Source organism: Papaver somniferum, unplaced genomic scaffold (genome assembly GCF_003573695.1).
Source record: "Papaver somniferum cultivar HN1 unplaced genomic scaffold, ASM357369v1 unplaced-scaffold_125, whole genome shotgun sequence".
Taxonomy (NCBI): domain Eukaryota; kingdom Viridiplantae; phylum Streptophyta; class Magnoliopsida; order Ranunculales; family Papaveraceae; genus Papaver; species Papaver somniferum.
The window spans coordinates 12,553,461-12,568,180 of NW_020621603.1; the positions used below are offsets into that span (position 1 = coordinate 12,553,461).

General features: G+C 36.5%; 1 long non-coding RNA gene across 4 annotated transcripts; it reads right to left on the reverse strand.

The window, feature by feature from the left end:
* Positions 1 to 4,065: 4,065 nt before the first annotated feature.
* On the reverse strand, positions 4,066 to 7,391 carry LOC113331465. 4 transcript variants are annotated; one of them, XR_003350936.1, is made up of 4 exons: positions 7,252 to 7,391; positions 5,589 to 6,193; positions 4,230 to 4,433; positions 4,066 to 4,127 (listed from the first exon to the last, which is right to left on the reverse strand). It is a non-coding gene; the product is annotated as an uncharacterized LOC113331465 (long non-coding RNA). The 4 variants fall into 4 exon arrangements; XR_003350938.1 differs by lacking the exon at positions 4,230 to 4,433 and having other exon boundaries at positions 4,067 to 4,127; XR_003350939.1 differs by lacking the exons at positions 4,066 to 4,127; positions 4,230 to 4,433 and adding an exon at positions 5,288 to 5,463.
* Between the last annotated feature and the right edge of the window lie 7,329 nt (positions 7,392 to 14,720).

Below are 14,720 nucleotides of genomic sequence, written 5' to 3' on the forward strand. Positions count from 1 at the left end.
TATTAGGTTCGTGAAAACGTGTATGGAGATAATCTTGTACGATGGTTGAGGCACAAATGTCAAGCCTTACACGAGGAAACTTTCAAAGAGTTAAAGGTAAAGCACAGGGAGAATGATAATCACCCCCAAACTAGAGTTTTGTGTGTCTCTAGGTAGACTAACTACAATTTCCCTAATTTCTAGATCATCGGAATCCTGAAAATGGTCAATTGATTCTGTTAGGTTATACTCAGGTGATGCATCCTCACTCATATTTAAAAGCTCTACGAGTTCATCTTCTTCGTCTAAGACTATTGTTTCTAAATCGCTAGACTCTAAAACATTATTCTCAGAATAAACTCGTTCCTCTAAATCATTATCGACTTTGTAAACAGGAAATACTACATCGTCTAAAACGAGGGTATCTCTAGTCAAATCCTCGTCCTTTTGAATAGGTGAATAATTATTAAAATTATTTGGATTTGAAATAGAAATAATATTATCATTGTAAAGCTCAATTGGAGTATCCATTTCCTGATCACTATTCCTACATAAGTATGATTCTCCATCAACACTATCCTCATCATAATAACATGAAAAAGATCGAACCTCATCAAAACAAGTAGTGCTACCAATTCTAACCTTGTTATCTTGATTATGTAAATAACTATCTTCATTCTCAAGGGTATTATTGGATACACTATATTGGAAATTCAAGTAATTTTGAGCAATTCTTTCGTTCGTCTCAGCTATCCGCTTGAGGTGGTCTTATAAAGAAGGTTCACTCAATATTGTAGTTCTTTTGTCTATAATTATACTATTCATCTCAGCTAACTTCCTGAGGGACTCTTCTAAAGGAGGAATAGGAACAGAGGGATCATAAAAAGGACTACTTTTCAATAGTTTGATTGTATCCTCTAGAGACGAAGAACTAGTACTATAATCTTCTTGCTCGTAAGACTGATGCATGTGTGGATAGTAATTGGGCTCACCAGGGTATGACCCATATCCTTCCAAAGGATGGCGTTCCCAACAACTATTCCCAACATGGTCATAAAAAGGATGATGTCCATATTCAAATTCAGGTCGATAGTCATTGTATTGGCTTCTATCATACCAGTTCGACATTCTTAATTGCAAGGGAATTCTACACAACCACAAACAAGGCTGACTCGACCAAATCAAACCTATAAAATCTAGCAAACAACAAGCATGATGGCTCCGCTTAGATTGTTTCTAGACCAGCTTCTAATCTTTCGAAAAGGAATTCGTTACAATCTGAGCAAACCTCTCTGGAATCAATCCGAGTTTAAGTAAGTTGAATTGAGACGAGGGACGCTGCGAGGAGCTTTGATACCCAAGGTCTCACCGATATTATAAGGCGACGCAGTCACGCATTCAACTCGCAGAAACCATCATGAACTTCAAAGTATGCTCAAAAGAGTAACCAATATTTTTCGAACGACTTTCCTATTAAGCTCGTTAACCTATAGGTCTCGTTCTAGTAAAAATTTTAAGCTTAGGTTCGCGTTTGGTTTCGTTTTCCTAAGGCGGGCAAGAAGGAAACGGTGATGAAATCCGAGTCCTTATCTTAATTTGGCCAGGCGTTGCCCTTTACTGGGAAATTAAAACAACCGTATTCAAATCCTCAGCATATATTCACCTTAAGGCATACAATAAACCCGCTGACAGGGGATTCACGGGTGTTTCGAAAGCTTACCTCCCGTACCAGACGGCCGCAGAACCGCTGAAGTCGACTCGGGCCACGACTCCTATGTCATTTGCGAACTTGAGGGGCCGAGACGATATTATAATCGTCGTCCTTCCCTGCAAACAGTTTTATATTTAATGTACCCTTCCTTAGGGTTTTAAAAAAAAAATTGTCCAAGTCCAAAGTCCAAATAAAGTGCAAAAGAAAAGAAATAAAAATTACAAAAAATGGAAGGTCTCTAAAAAAAATAAAAATAAATTCCTCTTTTTTTTTTTTTTTTGCTTTGTCTTTTTCCTTCTCTTTTGGCTTTAAGCTTTGATTCCAAGTCTTTAGTATCCAACTTCAAACCTTTAATACAAAGACACACCCAAAGAAACGTAAAAAAAAACAAATGAAATAAAAAAAAACTAAAAATTCTACCTAAGAACAAATCCGCGTCGGCGGCACCAAAATGATAATATTTTTGAATAATGTTGTAGTAATGAGGTTCAAACTCTCGGACTTGTGAAGATTAAATTTAAATATTTAATAAAATTATATAAAAAAAATATTAACAAAGTGGGCGAGAGGTATGAGAAAATAACCAAGACATTGATTCCACTATTACACATGAATTAATGATGGTAAATAATCCAAAACTCTAATTATCTTTTAAGTCCTTTATATCCTAACTCACTAATAATCAAGCAAATTCTCAAACATCAATTGTATCCCTTAAGCATAGATTATCTAAACAAAGCATAACCTATCTAATTGAATCACAACTGATTAGGAAAATTACGCAAACAATTTAAAACTCTGCAAAAGCAGTGATTGAGTGAATTATAATTAAATATTAGAGAAAATAAAATAATTACCAATTATTCATGCGTAAATAGCTTCCCCATTGCCTTGGTTGTGGAAGAATTAGCTGCTCATCATGTTGGAAACACGCTCAAAAATCATTATTATTGCTCAAAGGGTGTTTACAAATGATGAAAATGGAGAAATAATTCAAAACCGGGTTTGTAACAATTATATTTGTTACAAACCAGAGAACTACGACCCACAGTATGTGTCACCAATGTAGTCAATATCGGCCGTATCGGCCGATATATCGGGGATATTTCGGATATCGGCCCAGAACGATACGATAAGAAGGATATCGGGGATACGATATTTGCCCGATAATATCGGCCGTATCGGTCGAATATCGGCCGTTTCGGTCAAATATCGGCCGTATCGGTCGATACGAAATTTTCCTACATTTCCTGATATGAGACGGTATTGGTCGTTTTTTATAAAGTTTAAGGGTAATTTTGGCGAAGAAAGTCTTCCAGGTGGTAGTAGAGGTGCATGTAGCTCTCGAAGCAAGTCTACTAAAGTTACTCTTTTGTTTTTTTGATAAAATTGATGTTATCTATTATATCTTATCCGAAAATGTGTGGAGAAATATTTAATATAAAATTATAGTCTCTAAATCTAGAACCGATATTTCAACGATAATATCTCCGATATAAAATCGTACCAGTGTATCGGTCCCGGCCGAGATGAACCGATATCCGATATTAACTACATTGTGTGTCACTGATACTGTTGCTCTAAGACCCACGACTCTGTGTCGCAAACGCTGGAAAATAAGTCTGCCTCTGATGTACGACCCACGTCTGTGAGTCGTTGACACTGTTAAAAAACGACTGTTTCTGCATGTCCGTTCTTCGTGTTCTTCATGTTCATCATCAGCAGCAGCAGCAGAAACCGAGTTTGGGAAAACTCGAATTTCTTCTTCTCTGGCTCTCCTCAGCCCCCTAGACTTTCGACACCCCTTCTCTATGATCCCATCCACCTATTTATACTCCTTAGACTCATTTAATCACGCCATGATTCTCAATATTCTTCATTGAACTCGGGCAGTAAAGAAAATATTTTGGGAATATTTTCTTCCCTGATTTTGCTTCTTACGCGTTTCTACAGCTGCAAAATCTCCTCATTTATCTTTTTCAAGGTCCAAAGTGTTGTTAGAGTCATCATACATGAGCAGAACACGTTTAAATTCTCCAAAACTCATGTAATCCCGTGAATTGTCCCTCTCATGCACGTGCTGCCCTGATTTCTTCTCACGGATTTTTCAGCCAAATTTGATAGACCAAAACACTTGTAATAGCTTTGTATATGTCCAAGGAACAATCCCATAAATTTTTCAGCCATTTAGTCTCCCTATAACACCTCCAAATCCTTGATTGAAATCTGACAGTTGAGAATAAAATCTTCCCGCCAAAACGAATTTTTGAAATGTTGAAGATGGTGTCCCCCTAACCAAACTGAGGGTGCGAATAGCAGGTGCCCAACTGAGGTGCCCCTTATCCAAATTGAGGGTGCCTTTAATACTTTTCTCTGGAAGTCCAAATAGCACTTTTTGAGCAACTTTTTCCACACAAGTGTATTTCTCCAAAAACACCTACAAACACACAAAGCATCAAAATTAGTACAAAAATCGAGCACTAACAATAGAGACATTGAATACAATGTAGACACAAAAATGTGTCTATCACAAGTGTACCCTTGAAGTGGGCTTATTCTCAGTAACCTAGAACCCCATGTTATCTATTTCCAGTTTTCTTTTTCTTCTTCTTCCCCGTACTCTCCGTTGCAGCTGCAAATCGATAACAGGGATGAGTTGTGACTGAATATTACCAGATGTCTGTTGGTGTCACTGCCATGAAGATGGTTGTGTTAATTCGAGAAGAAATCATCACTGTTTGAACTGGTGAAGAAATGGAAAAGAAAAAATTAGGGTTAGCGGAGATTAAAGATATGCTTCGATTGAGGAGATTCAGAACAACCAGAGTTTGTGTTAATTTTGGGGGTAAGATTTAGAAGTGATATAAAGAACTGTTGTTGAATCGAAGAAATGGGTGTTGATTTGGGAGAAGAGCATCTGAGATATTGATGTTCATGGGTTCATACGAGATGTTACATGGTATATTCAGAATCAACGAAAAAATTGGCAGTTGGGGTTTGATTTAATTTTGAATTTCGTATTGAGATGGTTTGATTTCGAATTGATGGTGAAATTAGGGTTCTTATAACTTTGAGAAGAATTGGGTTTCTACAGGTATCTATAATTGAACGTTGCATCTGACTTTTAAATGTAATTGGAAGATCGGTGATGTTATGAGTTATATGGTAATCAGTGTATTTGAGATGAAAGTGTCTCTTCAAGATGAGAAATCAAGCTCAGATGGGTTGTGATGTGTAGAGAGCAGATTCAGAGATGAATTGAGGTGCTGCCTGAGATCGAAAAATCAATGCTGAATCGAGATGAGGAATGAGTAGTAGATGTTATTGATGCTCGAGAAGTTCGGGTTTTGGATCTGGAGATTTTGAACTGAATTAGGTGAAGATAAGATGGACATGTTGGGTTTGAATTACAAAAAAAAATTAGTTTGGAGCTGAGATCAATGGGGGGTTTGCACCTGTTACAATCAAGAACACAAGGTGAAGAAGAATTACAGCTGCTGTTGATGTTCGAAGCTGCAGGTAAACTGAAGAATTACAGTAGCAGATTCTGAAGATTTTGATGTTGTCTGATTCATGTGATTGTGGTGGATTGGAAGATGGCAACATATATGGTTGATTTATAAGAAGAGTTAGGATAAACTGAGAAGATGGGTTGATTTGTTGTTGCTGTGATGAGAACTGGTGCAGGTGGTGATTACTTCCATGGATTCTACAAGTTGATACTGGGAAGCCAAAATGGTTAGAACCGAGAATGAGTTTGTGGCGTTGGGTGCCTGAGCTATAATAATGGTTATTGTGTAAGTATTAATACACTTAAGGGTATAACTGTAATCTCGTTACATAATTACACAATTATATGAATTTATTAATAATTACTAAACAAAAGTTTTGACTTAACCTAGTCAACGCGAGTCAACGTCCAGTCCAGGTACCAAGCACTAACGTTGGACAAATGTTAGTGTTGGTCCAAACCTGAGTACTAAACTCCAATTATCCCAAATACTAACTTTCAAGCGCTAACAGCTTTCCATAAGCTCTGCCCGGCTTACTGCTGCAACTTCTCTTTGTACTATGAGGGGGGAAAACAAAACAAAAGGAGTGAGCGAATTCCCAGTAGAGGGTGTAACACCGAAAATGTAATGCGAGAGCTAAACGTAGATAAAAAACAAAAGCACCAGCTAACAGAAATATATAAATGTAATTCTTATGCAAATGTAAACCATAAAAAGATTAAGAGCCACAAAGCAAATTTACTCTACTATTCACATGACCATAGCCACCGTCAGGGTAGGGTAGTTCTGGTTACCAGCCATCGTTGCCGCAACGATCTTCCGGGTAGCCACTGAGTTGGTGGGGTGCCACTTAGGCCCGACGTTCCTAAAGTAGAGCTTTCTAGTTCTTAGTGATAACAATCACAAGTGAATTCTCAGACAAAAGAACATTTCTAAACCACAGCAATTTCACAGAAGGGAAAGGAGACGATATCACAACTTATACAAAAGCCTGCTTCATAAGAAAACACCAAAATGGAAGTACAGTATGTAAGATTAAATGCATCCATTTCTAAAAGAAAAAACAGGAGCCAAATCACTAGCCAAAGTCGAACATATTTAAATCCAAACATTTCTTCCTTAAAAGAGTACAATAAGTATTTGAAAATTCACTAGCCAAAGTACAGTAAACATTTCTTTCCTTGAAAGAGTGAGAAGAATCACTATCCAAATTCAAACATATTCAACAGCAAGGCAGACAGTCCAAACTTAATAAAGATGAAAGCAATGGGTTTAATTAAGCGGTAGTACATTCCAAGTTAAGGTGCGAACATGGATTTGAAAAGCTTTTAAGTTGGTGTAGTAAAACAAATTATTGGGTTGGATTATTTGAGTTTACGGGATTGAAAGAGGTCAAAATACAAAAACCATGGAACAAATTTATTTATACTGTTGTTTGGTTGACAGTGAAGTTAAATGGCTCACTATGTCATTTTACAAACAAGTGTTGCGGACATTTGAGAAACTCTTTTTAACATTTTATTTAACACTAAAATCAGAACTTGGTTGACTGCAAACCATTCATAAATTCTGTTTGAGAATCACTTATAATCACCAGTAATCGTTTACAAATTCTCTTTACAGAAATTCAAAATCATGTTTTCATGTGTAAACTTATAAAAAATATAGCATTAAAAATATTGGAAGAAATTCAATGGGCAGTCAGGATTTACAAATCTCTCAAATACCCATTCGCTGATTTGTATCAATAGTCATAAACATGGAGAAATTAATCATGTTCAACACATTTTAGTTAAGAAAATATTCAAATGAAAGTTGAGAGAAGAACCAGTAGAAAAAAAATAAAATTTAGGGATTCCTTTATGTTCTCTCAATCAGACTAAAATACTTTCAAATACAATTTAATTAAACCCGAAATCATGTGAAGTTGCAAAATAGCCATATAGAAAGCACAAATTAACCGAGAGAGATTTAAAAACAAACATGCATTAACAGTATCGATTTGCATCATAAACCCATAGTTCAAAAAAATGGAAGAAAACCCCCTACCTGAACGCAGTTGAACCTTCTTAGACAGAACCAGAGAGTAAATTAGGTTGAGAACAAGGTCCTTTTCCTCTTGCTAGAGATGTTCTAGAATCAGCAGCAGAAGTTGTTGATGAAAAGGGAAGAAGGTGGAGTTTACAAAGAAAAATAAGAACGGGACTGTCTGCAAATTGAGTTGCTTTGTAAAATAAATAAATCAAAAAGACGAAAACCTCCCTAGCTAGCTCATGTTGATCACGTGGGACACATGCAAATTGTTTTCCTTTTTCTAGATTTCTCCAAGGTATCTACTAATGATGCTCGCCAATTGCTGCTAAGGGATGACTACTTAGCTAAACAAAAAGTCATATGGGTTGGGCTAGGGCTCAAATCCCAACGAAAATATTCGCGTCGCTACACAATTGGACTTTGATGCCGTGTAATGATACTATGACACTATATGATAATGATTGAGAACAGATGTTTTTCAGATGTTTTCTTATTATTATGGCTACGGATCTTCAACAATAATGATGCTGAGTTGCACACGTTCTGAATCACTGGAGTACTTGGAGTGGCGAAGAATTAAAAGAATATTGAAGAACCAAGGTAATCAAGCATGATGGATGAGAAAGTACAAAGTTTATTTATTTTGTAATCCATATGTATTGATAGTTTTGTCACTAAAATTGACAAAAGGGGAGATTGTTAAAGCATTGCTCGTTCGAACTCGCAAGCGTTGCTATCTCAAGATTATTTGTCAAGTTTAGTTGATCAAAACTATAAGTCTTGATTTCTAGTCTACTTATAGTTATGTCTCGCATTATGATAGAACGTGTAGTTGAGCTTTAGACTTCACGGCGTTCATTGATTGAAGACGAAGATCTACTGAGGAGAGCTTGGATGAACTTCATCAACAAAAGGTATATAGAGACTAAAACTTATATATCACTCAGAAGTCTATTCTATTTTATATCCTAATGAGATTAAGTCGTATAACTATATAGACTTTAATATTATACACATTTCATATTTCGAGCTGAGTTTAACTCGATTATCTATTTCTCGAAATATGTTTTGGAAGCTTTTTTCTTTAGCTATGTTCATCATATTCTTGACAAGTTTAGTTTTAAACAATTTATTTGTTGGAAACTAAATAATAAGTCAAAAGATGATCATGTGAAAATCGCCTTGAAGCATCTTACATGATTTGTGTGAGACAATCATTTGGTGTCGACTCAGAAAATTTTGTATTGATCATTCAATCACTTGAAAATTACTTATAAGCTAATAGTTTGTGTGAGACAGCTATTGTCGTCTTCTAAGGATGTTTCAATGATTGAAATGGGAGTTTAAAACAATTAACCTTTGTCTGGATACAACACAATATGCATACCAATATGAAAACTGTTGTGGTATGATTCAAGTCCGGAAACCTTGTTTTCATACCTAGTATGCGAACGATTTTAACTGTTAAAGTCCGGGAACCAAGTTTGCATACCAGTATGCGAACGGTTCTGTAAAAGCGGGGGTCTAACAACACCACCCAATATTTCGTTTAGCAATCTGTATGGACTAACTCCGAAATACTTTGCTAGAGAATCAACTAGACAGTCAGACTCAATCTAGATTAAAGTATCTCAAGGAGTTAATATCTCTCACTTGTTTTGATTTACTCAAGCTTAAATAATAGCGAGTCTTTAATCAAACACAAGGAATAACTTGGAGGTACCAAAGACCAATGTCCAAGGATCAATCAATATCAATCAACAACCAAAGGTTGGATTTCCAATTGATTAGATCAAACGCACAACCTGTATTATTTCTATTACATAACAAATATAATGCGGAAAAGAAATAACAAAGACACCAGAAGTTTTGTTAACGAGAAACCGTAAATGCAGAAAAACCCCGGGACCTAGTCCAGATTGAACACATACGGTATTAAGCCGCTACAGACACTAGCCTACTACACGCTAACTTCAGACTGGCCTATAGTTGAATCCCTATCAATCTCCCACTGATACAAGGTACAGTTATGCTCATACGCCTCTGATCCCAGCAGGATGCTACGTACTTGATTCCCTTAGCTGATCTCACCCACAACTAAGAGTTGCTACAAACACAATCGCAGGCTTAACAATAAACAAATCCGTTTCCCACAGAAAAGTCTACCAAAGGAATAAATCTGTCTCCCACAGATAAACCCTAAAGTTTGTTTCGTCTTTTGATATAAAATAAAGGTGAATCAGAAACAAATTGATAAACCGGTCTTATATTCCCGAAGAACAGCCTAGATTAATCAATCACCTCTCAACAATCCTTCCTGACTACACAGGCGGTTTGTCAAGGAATCACAACCAGAGAGACGAAGATGTTTGTGACTCCTTTATCTTGCCTATCGGAGAACTCTCACGATCTCAAGCCAATTAAATATTGTACTCGTACGATTGAAGATGCAATATCAGATCACACAACTAAGATAAAAGTAGTATCGGTCTGGCTTCACAATCCCAATGAAGTCTTTAAGTCGTTAACCTGATTTTAGAGAAGAAAATCAAAGGTTAATGGAGATAAACTCTAGCGAGAGCACTAGTATCACACAGACGTGTGGGGATTAGTTTTCTCAATGCTAGATGTCCCCTATATATAGTCTTCAAATCAGGGTTTTGCCTTAGTTACAAAGAAATCCATATTCACCGTTAGATGAAAACCTGATTTAGATTCAAGCTAATATTCTCAACCGTTAGATCGAAAACTTAACTTGTCCTACACAATTGCTATACACGTTTACTGGTATTGTGAAAACCATGCCCAAAAGTGTACGCGTATGTTGGTTCAACACAGTAACCAGAAGGTTAACCATATGAGCATATCATATTAACCTTGTTCGTCTTCACCATAACTAGTTCAATTGGCTTAAATGAATTAGGTAAAGAGTTGTTCAATTGCAAGGAAATCTCATGTATTACACAAGACACAATTGAAGCAAAGATGATTCGATTCGATTGAATTGTCTCATGAACATTATAGCCACGGTTTGCGTAAAGCATTCCTTAGTAATTTAATACTCATGTTCAGAACTTCATATTTATATCATAACCACTTAAGCTCACAAACAAGTTCGCGGACTTAAGTTCAATCGGTTGAGTTTTCCAAACTCAGCAGAAATTCCCGGGAAGAGAACTTCCGCCAGTTCGCGGACTGGGTTCGCGGACTAAGCACACAAACGAGTTTTGGAAAATCCAGCAGAAATTCTCGGTCGAGAACTTCCGTCAGTTCGCGGACTTGACAAAGCCAATTCCACAATCCTACCGATTTCTCTTGATCAACAAAGTTGGACAACTTCGGTTCAAGGAATACATGGTTATGTAATCTAAACTCTTATTCCAATCACTGAAACATTCTTAGAGGAAGTTATATAGTTGTTACACTATTTCTCGTCAAAGCAATTTTCAAGATGATCGAAACACACATGACTTTCGTCACTAGGTAAAGAAAACATGGTCAAAGCGAAACACTTACCAACACACATTTCGAGATATAGATAAGCGAGGTATACTCAGCTCGAAATACCAAATGTGTATGATCATAGTCTATATATATAGCATACGACTTTTGTCTCAAGAAGTAGGAGATAGAATAGATATACTTTTGAGTGACAGATAAGTTCAAGTATTCACATACCTTTTTGTCGATAAGTTCCACCGGTTTCTTGAGTAGTTCTTCTTTTTGTCTGATGAATCGCCATGACGTCCTTGAGCTCAACTACACTTACTATCCTAGTCCGAGACTTAGCTATAATAGACTAGAAATCAAGACTTATAGTTTTGGTCACTAACATTGACAAACATGATTGATATAGCAACGCATGCGAGGTTGACCTAGGTATGCTCTAACAGGTTCTACTTGAGTTAAGGTCCGGGACAACAATATGTGTACCGGTTTGCAAACTGCTGGACAAAACCAAAGTCCGGAAGCTATAGTTTGAGTACCCATTTGCAAACTTAGTGGTTAAAGTTTTAAAATCGGTTAAGTATGTTTTCATACTCATGAACAAATATATTTATGAATTAAGGAATGCAATCTTTGCAAACCGTGGCTTAATGTTCATGAATTGATTCTCATGAATCAATCCGACTTTGATTCGATTGGTTCATATATATTTATGTGAAATAGTGAACAATTGAACAACTCTATTTGAAACAAAATTAGATTCATTTGATTATCTTTCATGGTTGATTGATCATCAAAGTTGATCTAGAAGTGTTATATGAATGTGGTTAAGACAAAAGTGTCCATATGGCTAACTTCGGTTAACTATTATTGAGCCAAATCAATATACACGTTTAGGTAAGGTTACCCATATGTAAATGAAAGTATATTTCATTTTTGTGTAACAAGCTAAGACCATCTAATGGTGGAGACATATTGCTTTGGTTTTAAGTAGACTTAGCTTTAATCTTAAATCAGGTTTTCATCTAACGGTGAATATTGAATGCTTTGTTACTAAGCTATCTTAGCTTTGATTGAAAGAAAACCCTGATTTGAAAGACTTTATAAGGGATAACTCTGGCAACTAGAAAACCTAATCCCGGCACTTTCATGTGTCCTAGTTGCGACTAGAGTCGATTCTCCTTTAACCTAGGTTTTTCCAAAACAATTATAGGTTAACGAATTGAAAACTTCATTTGGGATTTGAAAAAGAGGGGGTCTAACAACACCAATCAATATTTCGATTAGAAATCTGTATGGACTAACTCCGAAATACTTTGCTAGAGAATCAACTAGACAGTCAGACTCAATTTAGAATAAAGTATCTCAAGGAGTTAACATCTCTCACTTGTTTTGATTTACTCAAGCTAAAAGCAATAGCGAGTCTTTAATCAAACACAAGAAATAACTTGGACAGTACCAAAGACCAATGTCCAAGGATCAATCAATATCAATCAACAACCAAAGGTTGGATTTCCAATTGATGATCTTAACGCACAACCTGTATTATTTCTATTATATAAACAAATATAATGCGGAAAAGAAATGACACAGACACCAGAAGTTTTGTTAACGAGGAAACCGCAAATGCAGAAAAACCCCGGGACCTAGTCCAGATTGAACACACACTGTATTAAGCCGCTACAGACAATAACCTACTACAAACTAACTTCGGACTGGCCTATAGTTGAACCCCTATCAATCTCCCACTGATAAAAGGTACAGTTATGCTCCTACGCCTCTGATCCCAGCAGGATGCTACGTACTTGATTCCCTTAGCTGATCTCACCCACAATCAAGAGTTACTACGACGCCAAAATTCGCAGGCTTTAACAATAAACAAATCTGTCTCCCACAGAAAAGTCTATCAAAGGATAAATCTGTCTCCCACAGATAAACCCTAAATTTTGTTTCGTATTTTGATATGAAATCAAGGTGAACAAAAACCAATTGATAATCTGGACTTATATTCCCGAAGAACAACCTAGATTAATCAATCACCTCTCAACAATCCTTCCTGAATACACAAGCGGTTTGTCGAGGAATCACAAACCGAGAGACGAAGATGTTTGTGACTTCTTTATCTTGCCTATCAGAGAACTCTCACGATCTCAAGCCAATCAAAGATTGTACTCGTATGATAGAAGATTCAAGATCAGATCACATAACTACGATAAAGTAGTATCGGTCTGGCTTCACAATCCCAATGAAGTCTTTAAGTCCTTAACCTGATTTTAGAGAAGAAAATCAAAGGTTAATGGAGATCGACTCTAGTGAGCGCACTAGTATCACACAAGGCATGTGGGGATTAGTTTTTCTCAAAGCTAGATGTCCCTTATATAAAGCCTTCAAATCAGGTTTTTTCTTTAGTTACAAAGCAATCCATATTCACCGTTAGATGAAAACATGATTTAGATTCAAGATAATATTTCTCAACCGTTAGATCGAAAACTTAACTTGTCATACACAACTACCATACACGTTTACTGGGTTTGTGGAAACGTGCCCAAACGTGTACGTGTATGTTGGTTCAACATAGTAACCAAAAGGTTAACCATATGAGCATTTCATATTTACCTTGTTCGTCTTCACCATAACTAGTTCAATTGGCTCAAATGAACTAGTTAAAGAGTTGTTCAATTGCAAGGAAATCTCATGTACTACACAAGACACAATTGAAGCAAAGATGATTCGATTCGATTGAATCGGCTCATGAACATTGTAGCCACGGTTTGCATAAAGCATTCCTTAGTAATTTAATACTCATGTTGAGAACTCATCTTTAGATCGTAACCACTTAAGCTCACAAACAAGTTCGCGGACTTAAGTTCAATCGGTTGAGTTTTCCAAACTCAGCAGAAAATCTCGGCAAGGAGACTTCCACCAGTTTGCGGACTGGGTTCGCGGACTGAGTCCGCGGACTAAGCACACAAACGAGTTTTTGAAAATCCAGCGGAAATTCTCGGTCGAGAACTTCTGTTCGGACTTGACAAAGCCAATTCCACAATCCTACCGATTTCTCTTGATCAACAAAGTTGGACAACTTCGGTTCAAGGAATACATGGTTATGTAATCTAAACTCTTATTTTAATCCTTGAAACATTCTTAGAGGACGTTATATAGTTGTTACACTATTTCTCGTCAAAGAAATTTTCAAGATGATCAAAACATACATGACTTACATCACTAGGTAAAGAAAACATGGTCAAAGCGAAACGCTTACCAAACACACATTTCGAGATATAGATAGGCGAGGTATACTCAGCTCGAAATACCAAATGTGTATGATCATAGTCTATATATATATCATACGACTTTTGTCTGAAGAAGTAGGAGATAGAATAGATAGACTTTTTAGTGATAGATAAGTTCAAGTCTTCACATACCTTTTTGTCGAGAAGTTCCACCGGTTTCTTGAGTAGTTCTTCTTCTTGTCTGATGAATCGCCATGAAGTTTTTGAGCTCAACTACACTTTCTATCCTAGTCCGAAACTTAGCTATAATAGACTAGAAATCAAGACTTATAGTTTTTATCACTAACATCGACAAACATGCTTGATATAGCAACGCATGCGAGGTTGACCGAACTATGCTCTAACAGGATTCGTGAATCCAGACCCAACTATTTTTCTCTGTAGTTGCGTGATCTGATCTTACTTGTTCTATCGTATTGAATACTATATTCTCTAAGGTTAACTCGAAATTTATCTCCGATAGGTAAGCTATAAAAAATAATCACGAAGCTCTTTGTCTCATTCTTTGTGATTCCACAATAACTTCTTCTACTACCATATAGTTAAGTTATTGTGAGGTGATTGATATTTCTAGGATGCTCTTCGGGAGTATAACACTGGTTATCAATTGGTTCCTATTCACCTTTATTTATTAAAAGACGGAACAAAACTTCATAGGTACTTCTGTGGGAGACAAATTTATCTATCAGAGTAGACTTATCCGTAGGATGCAGATTTGTTTATAAGTTTTCGACTTTGGGTCGT